This window comes from Acanthopagrus latus, chromosome 17 (assembly GCF_904848185.1).
Source record: "Acanthopagrus latus isolate v.2019 chromosome 17, fAcaLat1.1, whole genome shotgun sequence".
Taxonomy (NCBI): domain Eukaryota; kingdom Metazoa; phylum Chordata; class Actinopteri; order Spariformes; family Sparidae; genus Acanthopagrus; species Acanthopagrus latus.
Window position 1 is genome coordinate 26,460,668 of NC_051055.1, and position 13,066 is coordinate 26,473,733.

General features: G+C 44.8%; 1 protein-coding gene across 11 annotated transcripts in view; it reads right to left on the minus strand.

Annotated features, from left to right (window-relative positions):
* syngap1b (synaptic Ras GTPase activating protein 1b) overlaps positions 1–13,066 on the minus strand; it is a 158,481-nt gene that overhangs the window by 63,729 nt on the left and 81,686 nt on the right. The window contains exons 1-2 of one of the 11 annotated variants that reach the window (XM_037074031.1): positions 5,996–7,278; positions 4,896–5,334 (exon numbers count right to left, since the gene is read on the minus strand). The exons of 9 other annotated variants lie outside the window; for them this stretch is intronic. The gene's annotated coding sequence lies outside the window, so the exon portion shown is untranslated. Of the gene's footprint in view, positions 1–4,895; positions 7,279–13,066 lie in introns of those variants that run through there. One more of the 11 variants, XM_037074030.1, reaches the window with a different exon arrangement.

Here is a 13,066-nt window from a genome sequence, read left to right on the forward strand (position 1 = left end):
CACAGGTGAACATGCTCACGTGAGCACACAACCAGCCCGTGAGTTCACATGTGTGTGTGCGTAGCCATGTGCTAGGCAACATGTGAAATGCTGCGCTTGCTCATTGTGAATGTAAATCTGATGTCAAGCTGAAAGCTGAAGAGGGAACGTGTGGGTGGCAAACGCTTCCAGCTTAGACCCTCTGAGAGAACTGAGAGAGAGAGAGAGAGAGACAGAGTTAAAAGAGTGGGAGGGAGGGATGTAGACACACATGAGTAAGAGGTTGGTTAAAAAAACAGAAAAAAAGAGCACTGTGTGTGTGTGTGTGTGTGTGTGTGTGTGTGTGCGCGCGCAGAGGGGTGGGTGGGTAAGTGTATGTGTAGGAGGAGGAGGGACAGCGCAAGAGCAAGACTGTACGGAGTGAAGACAGGACGACAGAAAAAGAGAGGGAGAGAGCCTGATGGAGAGAAAAAAGGAAGGGAGAGATGGAGGAAATGCATCTGTGGGAGCGGTAACAAGAGAAGGGAGGGCGATGGGGGGGGAGAGGCTGGAGGGGGGGAGTCGCTCTGAGGAAGGGGGAGTTGGATGGAGAGAGGGAGGGAGCACAAGAGCCAGAGATGGAGGCTGGAGAGGGAGTGGGTGTCTTAATAGCGCTGAAACGCTCAGGGCTTTTTGTATGTTTGCCTTTGTTATGATAGAACGCTGGTTAGCTCCCTGTTTGCTTTTGATCCGTGAACTGTGACTAGAAATGTAAGGCAGTCTCTCCTCTGTTTAAAGTACGACGCAGCGGCTGCATCAGGGGACTCGCATTATTACATAATTCAACGTATAGATGTGGAGCCCCAGCAGGTAAAAAAAAAAAAAAAAGAAAAAAAAAGCAAGGCACTAACGCTGCATGGGGGGCCGGTTTGAGGTTTCATTCCATACGGGAGCCTCATTACTTAGGAATAACGTTTATCCGGACGAGCCACTGGCCGCTGCTCGGGATGATGAAGCTCTGCAGAGGCCGTTGAAACCGATCTAAAAGAGGTAAATGTGCGCAGATGTCGAGCGGCGTTTACCTGCAAACCCTGACCCTTCAGTCCACGAACACATTACTAATGGAAGTGTGCAAACAGCAGCACTGTGTTTTCATGAATGATACATGTGATCCGCAGAGCACACAAGTCTGCTGTGTCAGAATCCATTTCCAAGAGCAGCCATGTTAGCTAATGTGAGGGGACCTGACGGTGACGCGTATAAATACAGCTGCAACAAAGAAGCATTTTCATAATCTGGATTCATCATTTGGTTTCACAATTTCCCACAAGTCAAAGCGTCTTGTTTTTGCTTTGTTTTGTCCTACCAACACACCAAAAACCAAAAAGATATTCAATTTGCAATCATCATCATCATAAAAACTGAGACAAACACAAAATTCTCACATTTGAGAAGCTGGCAAACAAATATTTGGCACTTTCGTTTTGATAAGTGACCCGCGCACTCAGATTTCTCATCATGACGAGCGCTGCTCAGTTGTGTAATGTCATTCGTGGCTTCCGTGGAGGATCTTTTCTAAGGTTGTCCAATTTTATTTTATTTTTTTCTCTCAGTTTTAGACTTCGATTTTTTTAACAGAAAGCCTGTGTGTTATAAACTGGAGGTGTGCAGTTTGAAAGATGGGAGCGTCGAGGGGTTTTTGAAACATGACTCATAGCGAGCCAAATGAAACTGAGATTCTGGAGAGAAATAAGAAAACCTCAACTTCAAAAACGTATTCAAATCACATGCTAATGCACAAAAATCCAGCCTGTCTCAGCAGTTGGTTATGTGCTCTGTGTACCTAATGACTGGCTCAGTTGATTCAATATTTTTAGGGCTGTCCTGACTAACAGCTTTGCTTCGAATCTTCAGCGCGAGTCGCTCTCAGATATTCAGAGTTTGGACATGAGAGGGTAGCGGCACAACACAGGCGATCAACATCACGGTCATTGAGGGATGCGGACAGGAAGCGCAGCATCAGCCAGCGTCTCCAAAGTCATCTTGACAAGTGAGCGCGTGTTGAGCAGCCATGAACGTGGAGGGGCACATTTGAGCAAGCGGAGCAGAAATTCTCCCTCGCTGGTTTTACTGTGCGCACGTTTTGAGACTGCTTAAACGCCGTGGAGAGGCTCCATTTCTCACACTCTTTATCAGCCTTTTGAGTCTTTCTCGCTTCAGCCGACGCAACGATTTCTTCCTTTGAACGCTGATTTGGACATTGATTACCATGACAATGGCCGAAGCTTTGAAGCATTTGGGTCAGCCCAACAATTTTTTTTTCTATTTTACCATCCCTTAATGAACTTCTTTTCCCATAAGCCCTCGACCGATCGCTCGATAAATGTCACAGCTCAGCTGAAGAGGGTTGTTGTAGAGGAGCGACCGCCATCCAGACACGTCTTTAAAGACGCTGGGACAGAGAGGACTGAAACCCTGGACCAAGTAAACAGCTCTGAACTGATTATGGCCAGAGAGTTTTAAAAAGGCATAGCGCGGCACCCCGTCGCTCAGTTTGTAGAGCATGTGTCCCATTAAGAGACGCTGCAGTGCAGAGTGACCTCGCCGCAGCAGCCCAGAGTCTGAGTCCAACCTGTGGCCCTTTTGCTGCTTATCACTCCCTCTATCTCGTCCTGTTTCCTGTCATTTCTCTCAGCTGTCCTGTCAAACAAAAAGTCATGATAAACGCCCGAAAAGTACTTTACAGGAGGAGCAGTGTCGGTGAATTTGATGGACATGGACGAAACTAATTTGGTGATGACCAGATGAGTCAACGAGTCCAGATATTGCTGCTTAGACTTCTTCTTTTTTACAATCTGTCTTCTTCCATGACTTTATAAGTGCAACACTCAATAACTGGAGCAGCCCCTTAAACGATTGAAGATTTGTCGATCAACCGTTCTTTTTTTTGGTCTATAAGATGCAGAAACATTCTGATAAATAATGCTGATCAGCTGTTCCCAAAGCCTCAGGTTACATACTTGAATCATTTGTTTTTTCCACAACTTAAAGACATTCTTTACCATCACACATTCACATTTAAGAAGCTGGAATCTGAGAATTCTGACCTTTTTCTCCCAAAAGATTTCTCAAATGTATTTACCGATGCCACAAATAAGAGCGAAGGGCAGCTGTGGCTCAGCGTTTTGTTTCAGAAGGTCTCTGGTTTGATTCCCCTGACCTACATGTCGAAGTGTCCTTGGTCCCTGCTCGGCACCTTGCATGGCAGCAACCACCTTCAGTGTATGTATGAATTACTGTAAGTCTCTTTAGACAAAAGCTTCTGCTAAATGTAAATTAATTTAACAGAAGACAACTAATCAATTAATTGTTACAGCTGTCCAACAACTTCAGCCCCAACGAAAAAGCAATGCAGCAAAGTCTGGCTGCAAATATTAATGATCTCATTGTTATATAAATCAGTCAAATCCTCTTGACGTTACACAACAGCTTAAAGTAAAAAAAAAACCCAAAATGCTACCAGTAGTTTACTCAAATGTACAGTGAAATGATGCAACCTTCAAATATCAGTTACTCTAAGAGAAAACTAAAAAAACTACACACACACACACGCTGCGAGAGAGATGCACCAGCCAACAGCCTGATCATGAGACATTTTGACTGCTGATCACAAGTTTTTCTACTCTACATGAGCAGGAGGAGCCAAGTTGGCAGAAGACCAAGATTCTGGACAGTCCTTTGTATTCTCAGAGCTGAGATGCCTGAGAGAGAGCGAAAAAAAAAAAAATGTTTTTTAGTATCTCAGAATCTGCAAGCTGCTGGTGGAAAACAAATGATTTCTCTGCCCTCTCTGGTTTTTTTTTCTTCTTTGCAGTACTTTGCATGATGTCACGGGCACAAATCTGTCCCCGGCAAGTTGGCATTTTGTTTGAATCAGGCAAAAAAGTAATTCTCACGCTGGGTTAAGAGAAACGAGCGTGATAATGTCACACAATCCTGGTAATATTGACGGTGCCATTTCATTTGCCGCTAATGTTGTGTCTCGGGCATCGGAGGTAAACGAGGAGAGCTTCATTCTGAGCTGTCAGTCAACTGTCTGCTGACTGTCTTTTGCCTCAGTGGGAGGTGACGGGAGGGGAGAGCGAGCGAGTGTCTTTCTGCTTCTTTCTGCAAAATGCACCTACTGCAGCCTCACTGCGAAGAAAAAGAGACAGCTAATTTTGGATCAAGCTACCGTTTCACGTTGGGAATTATTTGATTTTTACAGCAAAGAGAAGAAAGCCAAGTCTGATCTGATCCACCGGGCTGGTTGCTTGTCAGAGTACATTATTTACTGTACAAGTCTTTTTTTTTTTTTTTTTTAGCTTTTCGCTCTGGGAGAGATTATTGAACGCTCAGCAAATGCAGCTGGACCGTCCAGCTCGATAAAAGCAACATGAATACTGTTTTATGCAGAGATTTTTTTTTTGGTTGAATATTACAGAGCATGTGAGGGAGGAGACGGGCGATGGGAAGCGCAGGACTATTTGTGCTCCTGAGCTTCAGAACAAGACCACAGAAAGACACAGAGAAAAGTGATGTCATTGGACAAGAGACGGGTGCAAATGGTGAAAATTGGCAGCATATCCACAGCCTGCACGTACTCAGACTCTGGTTTTTATGTAAAGTTAATAATCTCAGATTGTATCTTAAAAATCAGATGGCAGACGCTGGTGAAATTGATACGCCCACTCAGAAAACACAACTGCTGGTATGGAAGGTACACTCACTGCTAAACATTATTAACGTCATTGCAATCTATTTTCAGTTTCAGAAGCACAGTCTGCACCAAGTTAACATCTTCTGCATTTCATGTTTATTCTGGACAAAGAAAACCATTAAAAAAACGATTCATTTTTGAGGAACAAACGTCAAATAAGAAGGCGAACATGTCCTACCTAGATCAGGTGGGGCTTGTTGTGCTTTGTGTCCTGACTTCTAGAGACAATGTCTCTGGGCTTCCAGTCTATGTGACCCCCACAGTAAGCCAGTGCCAGCTAATACTGGAGATGCATTCACTGAACTTCGGCCTGTATTCCACTGAGTCTCGGTGTCTGTCTGAAACAGCAGCAGCTCCGTAGTTTTGCGTTACATTCCACCGAGCATCGACACTGGATCTGAATCGATACTCCAAAAGCACACAGTGATATGAGCGTCTATAAATAACTGAGCGTGTTGGTGTATCTGCAAACGGCACCTGCCAACAAGTGTCATGACACACGTGTGTCTGTCTGACTGTCTGATTAGCAGGTGACCATCCTCTGGAGGGTTTTTATAAGGCCGTGTTCGAGTTCCAGACAGAGAAGTATTGCTCGGATAGTCGGCGCTCAAATTAGCCTGGGAAAAAAAAGGGGGGGGAATCAAGAGGACTCAAACTAATGCAAAGCCAGTCAAATCGATTCCATTACAAAAGCCCGATGCAGCTAAACCCTTCCATATTGCAAATGGATGAATGGTGGCCCTTAAATCAATCCTTGACCTTTAAATATTTCATAGACAAATAGCTATATGAATAAATGATAAATCTCTAGACTCCACCGCCAAGGCACCTGGAAACAGGGCTCCCTCAGTGAATTCCTCAGGTATACTAGAAAAAAGAACTATAGTGGTCTTATAATAAATTTAAAGTACAATGCTTTACAAATATCACAGAAAACTATATATATATATTAATTCTAAAGAAATATCATAGCCTAGCAATATTTAAGACATAAAAAATACCATCAAGTGCAATATGGTGACCATAAACTCACTACTGAGCACCACAGACACACTAGAAGTCCCTATATAAAGATTACAGGTATATTATTAGGAGTTTTCTCTCGGGTAAATCTGACTTATCAACTACAAACACCTTAAGCTATCAAGAAAAAAGAAAAAAAGGGGAACCATTACACAAAAGTTAAAGTGGTGCAAGTGGCCTGTAAAAGTGGGAGGACGTCCTTACTGCACAGGTAAAAACTCGCAGACCTTCACTTCTCCAGAGTGCTGAATTTACCTTTAAGGTGACCCAAAAGTGCCACGTTGATCAGAGTACAGATGACAGTTATTAAGTAGGCCACTGTTCGTTATCTCGCATCCTCAGACTAATTAGTGAGAGGTAAAACGACAGAAAAACAAACACTCCCAAAGCCAGCTGAGTGTTATAATTTCACACTGAGGCACTGTTCATCCTCCCCCCGCCTCCCCCCGGCAGCAGCAGCCTGCTTCTCGAGCACCGGCAGCAGCGGCTGTTCCGTGGCGGGCAGTCCGGCTGAGAGCTCCTCCTCCCCGGCCTCTCCCTGTCCTCTCTCCCCGGTGCCCTCCGCCCCGACCCTGCACTCGCAATTCCGGTGACCGACGGAAGATCCGCTGAGGCCAATTTCTCTCATCTTTTAGATGGGAATGTTTTCTGCGATGGTTTCCTTAGTGGGTGTCCGCCTTGTGCATGTCAAAAACGAACTTGCCCGGGATGGATTGGGGATGAAAAGGTAAAAAACAAAACAAAACCGCGTCTCTGCTGTGGACTCAGGAGGAAAAACTGCTGATTTAATGGCAATCAAAGGTGTGCACGCAGAGGGAAAACAGCTGCGTGCCTGGATGTGCGTTCGTGTGTGCGCACGTGCGTGTGAGCGCGCGTATCCGTGCCCATGTGTGCGTGAAGGAGCGGTGCGGTGCGGTGCGGTGCGGTGCGCAATACGTCCGCCTCTCTCTGTATGTGCGCCAACGTACAGGCGGAGGAGACGCGCTCCGCTGCTGCGCCTTTTTTTTTTTTTTTTTTTTTATCCTGATCGGACCCCTCCAACGGGGCAGCCAGCGAGCAGGCAAGAAGAATTAAAAACGGAAGCTTTAATTTCCAATGCAGGCGGTGAGATGTGGACAAAAAAACAAAAAACCAAACCACAGAGCGATGTGGGAAGAGAAAGAGACACACGAAGTGAGCTGGTGGCCAAGAAACAAGCGAACGCCACAGAATAAAGTAGTCTAAGAACTGCAGTGCCTAAAATCTGAGCGTGTGCCAGCAGCTGACAGGCAGCGCAACACACAAGAAGAAAAATTAAAAAAAGAAAGAAAAAACGAGGCGATAATGGCAACTTAGTCCCTCGTCTTCCTTCGGTTCATCCACAAGTAATCCGCTCGGCAAAGCGCAGGACGCGGTGGCGTCTCCTGTCCGCTGCCTGGACGCAGATAATCCTGCTCAGGTGGACAGCAGCACAGTTTGGGGAGGGAGCAGCAGCACACTGATGTCCTGCGCTTCAGTCTCCCTCTCTAGCTCCCTCTCTCCCTCCTTCTCCCTCTCCCTCTCTCACTCTTTCCATTTCCAGTAGTGTGTATGAGAGAGAGAGAGAGAGAGAGAGAGAGAGAGAGAGAGAGAGAGAGAGAGAGAGAGAGGGGGATGTTTAGGAGGGGTGGGGCTGGCTGGATCCCTGCTGGGACCTGGAGTAATTTTAAGCCCTGCAAGAAGCCTTGATCACTTTTTATCCTCTCTTTCTTCCTCTCTTCAACCCCTCTCCATTTCCCTTTTCACCTTCTGCTGACACACACACACACACACACACAGCAGCAGCAGCAGCAGTGTGGAGTTCAAAGCCAGGGGCAAATGTGTGGGAAGCATGCGAGCATGTTATTACTCACACAATATACGTCCGCAGAGCTGAGCAGTGTGTGTTACCGCCTGCCCGTGCACAGCGTTAAACACCCACGGGGGGGGGCGCAACCATGACCGATCAAAATTAAAAACCAGGCTGCTAATTTCTTACACCCGAGCTTCGCATGACTCCTGATAATTTTTCCCCACCAGCTGACATGCCTCTCCATGCCTCTGAAGTATATAGGTACTGCTCAGAAATCCATATAACAACCAGCCGGGCAGCACAATTCAATTTACATAAATCAACCAAACGCCTGATTCTCTACAATTTCAGTCTTAAGGACGTGACCATTGATTGGGCTTTTTTTCCCAGCAATGATAAGCAATCAGCACTTCCAGAAAGGGGTAAAGGGTATCTTAGATCTGTTTCCATGACAACCGTGGGTTCGAAGCGAACTTTTTTTTTTTAAAACCATCGTTTGTATGATGACACTGTAATGTGGCTGTACTCACCGCGCCAGAGTCCTGTTTTGTCTGTCGCTGGTGAGACGTGAAGGTGGATGCAAAAGAAACGGCGTGACCTCCGTGCAAGTGGTGGAAATCTTCATCCATGAACACACAGAAACACACACCGTATGTATCTCTGTGTCGTTGCATATCAAAGAAGAGACTTATATCAGGCCGGAGATTTGATCAACTCTTATTCATTGAGAAGGTGGTTAAAACTGACATTACGTGGGTTTTAACTTCCGCCACGTTCCCGCTCGTGCCATCTCCCAATACTTCCCGATCATCACAGACTGCAGCGATGGGGTTTTTTGGGGGATTCCAACAAACATTTCAGCTACTTTACCCCCCATGGTTTCCTTTCTCTCCTCCTCTCCTGTTGTCTTTTTTTTTTTCCCTCTGCCTCCCTCTTTCTCTCACTCTCCCTCTCTTTCTCCAACACAGCCTGTCTGTCTGCTCTATAATTATTTCCATGGTTACCATTAAGGATGGGAAGCTAAGCCTGATGCACTATGGTAGTAATCTTTTCCTCTCCTCTGCCTGTTCCCTCTGTCCTCTCCTCTCATCTGTCGCCTTTTCTTCTTCTTCTTCGTCTTCTTCTTCTTCTTACGCGGCGTTGCTACGTGTCTCTGCAGCCTTCTCACACACATACACACACACATACACACAGACACACACTCACTCCTTTTCCAGCACTTCTCAGTTTGCTGCATGTACAATCTGCCTAAAACCAACATTGAATTTGGAAGCTTGTGCAGCTCCTGTACATGCACGCCGTTCCTACACATGTAATCCATATGTAAGCAAGTCAGGCAGCCAACCTGTCCCATCAGCATTAATCCAGTCATGTTTTACTGCTGTTCGCATGGTAAGACGCTGCAAGGAGGATTGTCAGGAAAGCAGCAAACACTGCATGAGTAACACTCATCCTACCAAAGCGTCAGGGCTGCAAATTAGAAGGAATTGTATACATCCAGGAACCTAAAATTTGTTGCAGACAATGTGTGGACTGCCCGTTAAAGCACCTTTTGTGCTTGGATGGGCATGAATCACCAGAGTAAATGATGAGCGACTGTGCTAGAAAACATTTACAGTATCTATTCTTAGATGTAAAGTCAGAGGCACAACATAAGAACTTTCTAGGAAACGGGCTTGTTTTTTTGTTTCTTGCCAAGAGTTAGATAAGAAAAACAAAATTATGGCATAAATAATCGAGGAGACAAGCTAGCCTGGCAAAACCTGCCTACCAGCACCTCGAAGACTTACTAATAAATACATTTAATCTTATTTGTTTTTCACCGTTTCTTACATTAATGCTAAACTTAGATATCTGGCTACTGGCGAGAGTTTTATATTCACCATACAGTACAGTATGAAAGTGGTATCAGTCGTCTCAGTTCTGATCTGAAGCCTCGATTTTGGTTTTACAGCCGTCGCCTTCTTTGTTTCTTGGAACCAGAAGTGACCAAATTTGGTCAAGAGGGTGGAGCTTGGGATGATATCCGGACTGGATCGGACTGAGAACTCTTCGGGGGCCGATGCCGATATCATGAGGTAATGAACTGGGATATGACTAAAACTGCAAACTGCAAAAAATATCAGTCGGGCTCTGCTGAGAAACTGAAAACACGACGTTGTTGCTCAAATGCAAACCCTCATTTATCAACCTGTTTTGGTCTAAATGGGACCATAATTTAGAAACTTGTGATTGAGACCATAAACTCTTTAGGAAACTGACGTAATAGATCAACTGTGAAGCAGGGTCAGCTTCGCATGAGCTTACATACAATCGGACCACTTTTTGGAACCAGTGGAGTCGCTTCACGTTACAGATCCCAAAACTCAAATTGTTTTTCTTAAAATGTTCACCTCATCTTTAAAAGAAAAGACGTCAGAGACCCCAGAGGAGCATTCTGGTAAGAAACATCTAATCGGCTGAGCTTTAGCCTTCAGACTTTTGATGTTTATTAAAGCCTTAGCAATGATGATCGAGGCACACGGGCACCACAGGGCTTAAAAATAATCTGCCAGGAACCAAACACATCTTCTTTAAGCAGAGTTGGAATAGTTAAAACTTCTGGTCGTGAATCTCTTGAGACTCCAGTGTTTTTTTTATGTGAAAGGCCAACGAGGATATCATCAGAAGAAAACGTGAAAGTGAAAGAAAATACTGCTTTGTAACTCTATTAAAACCGTAAGCACCCAATCCTGACATTCAATTAAGTTTTATGCTTTATTATGCTTATGTTTGAAGGTTTATCATTATGTTATACTGATAATAGAAATCTAGATGTGAGAGCAACAGGGTGCTTACTTCTTTGCCATGAAAGCTGCACACCTTTTAAACCACTGGAAATCATCTAAAACACACCTTTTTCCACAACTACGTCCTCTTTTTTGTATTTAAATGGAAAAAAACATCACGACATTTGTTGCATTATAAGAGTTCTGTTGTCTCGGTGAGAGATTCCTGAGGACAGATGATCTGTTGTAACCCTTTTTGCTCTTTGCTCCTGAAACAAAGTCATCCTTACGTGATGAAAACACATATTAATGACTGCCACGATGCTAAAGGCTGATTTTTTTATTTTCCCTTGTGAGACTATTTTGCGCATTTGATTACTAAAAAGAAAAAATGTGGCTGCAGATACAAGAAAAAAAAGAGCATTATTCATAATAAATGCGGTAATTTGTTTTTGACATGTTCTCTCAAACCTCATTAGCCATCTACTAACTCCCAGGGAGTTACGATGCGTGATGGAAATGCTCTTACACTTCCATTTCTACTCGACACCCCCCACCTCCCACCATCTCCACCCAATCAGTCCCAACTTGACCAAGTGCCATCAGCTCCAACCTCAGCCGAACAACTGCCGAGCAGACACCAGCTTGTGTCTGCCTCCGTGTTTCGGACGGATAGATAACAGCAGGTTTGGGCTGACAGCGGAGGGAAGGAATCAGAAGAGTTGTAACAGGAAACACACTGTGACAGCCAGACCCCTGAAGAGCTGGAGGAGGAAAATGGAGAGATGGGAGGAGGCCGAGTATTGCATTGTAAGAAGTGCCACAGAGAAAGTCTTGTATTATGTGACGGGATGATGGATGGCTGAACAAGGAGGACAGGACTAGACACGAGCACACCGCCACCTGGCTGGGCCTAATGCCAAGGCAGGATGACGACGAGGCGAAGAGGATGCCAGGCTGGGATGGAGCCAGCATGTGAGCGTGGGTATATATTTATTCTCTTTTTAACCTCCATCAGGGCCGGCAGGGTCACCCTGATCGATTAGGCTGCAATCAGAGTCGGACAGCATTCATAATAAATGTCTTGGTTTTGAAAAAATATCATAGAACAGCTTGGAGGATATAAACAAATGTAATTCGGACAGTGTATTCAGCGCACGCTCCATCGTGGCTGCCCAAACTACAGCACGCCGGAGTCAAGGGCACTTGTTGCTGTTCTAACAGGGACTAAAGATGGAGCTGCTGGCTGCAGGGGGGACCTGAGCCGTCATCAAAGTGCAAAGTATTTTCTTTGAAGAGCAGGAGATCCGAGATCCACGGCGAGCTGACGGACCGGTCGCCGTATCTGAATTTACATAATCACGACTCGACATCTTCTTTATGCAAAATGGTTCCGTCCAGCGCTACGCACCGCGCTCACGACAATAAGATTGACCTGTCACATTATGAAACGCTGATGAAATATGAATCAAGATTCTGTTGCTGCGTTGCCTGCTTCACTGTTTTCAGACACACTTTTAAGTGTAGCTGTAGCGTGAGAGTGTTAAAAATAGACCAGCCCAAACCAGGCATCGCACACAAACATCAATACATGACCCACGGGCGTATCCGCTGAGCTGTGTGTCCATCAGGGTGATATCAAGTTTTTAATGCCAAGAGCTCGGGGCTCAGTCATACTACTAGCTTGTGGCATTAAGAGAAAATGTTAGACGTTCGTGGCTACGCTAGGAAGGATCCAGGGACGGTGATGGCAGTCTGTCGGCTGGTCGGCCATCCACTTTGGTGGGGACGGACAACTATTGGATTGCCATGAAATCTGATGCAGACATCATATCCTCTGTGTCCAGTCGATCAGTCCTAATTACTCTTCGTGATCCCTTGATTTTTCTTCCAGCTCCACCAGCAGGTTAAACGTTTTTTTTTTTGTTTTGTTCTTATCCTGTGAAATATCTCAACATCTACTGGATTGATTGGCACAAATAACAAATAACTCTTAGTGGTGTCCCTGACAGGCTCTTGACTGACAGAGGAGCATTTTTTTTTTATCATCCCGTTTTGAAGCTGCAACAACAACAGACCAGGATTCAAGATTTTAACAATCCAACAGTGACTGCCATGCTATTTCCTGTCTTTCAGTTAATGGTAAATGGTTGTGTTTGGCAAGTGCAAGTGTAAGAGATAGAAACTCATGCAAAAGTGTGAGTTTCTGTCCCTTAATAAATTAGTAACCACTGCAAAGTGTTTAAGTAGTACAACACCAAATGAGCGCAACAGAATTAGGTGAATGTTTTTTACTGGGTGTTTTACAGAAGACAATTCTGTAGAAATGTTTAAGAATAGGAACTCTTTGGTAATCAGAGTCACACCGGCTGATTATAATTAGAAACGTGCCATTTTCCAGCAACACACTGCTCCAATGTCAACGGTTCTGGACAGGTTTTAGCCGTCCTCAGGATCACATCAACAATAGTCACTGTTTTTCATTATTTAGACCTGAATTTCATATTTTCTCCACTGCCATTTTGCAGATTCAAATCAGACCATTTCCAAATAAAAGCCCACATTTTTAACCTTTAAAATACTGCCACCTGCCAATGGTGCATCGACCACCCACACAATCACATCTCTGCAGCTCTTGTTTTCAGCTATCCGGTTATTGCAAAGTCATTTGTGAATCATCGGTGCCTCGCCAACTACTGCTGTGCCAGGAGATGTGGAAGGATTTGAGGAGGTGACTATCAGATTCAA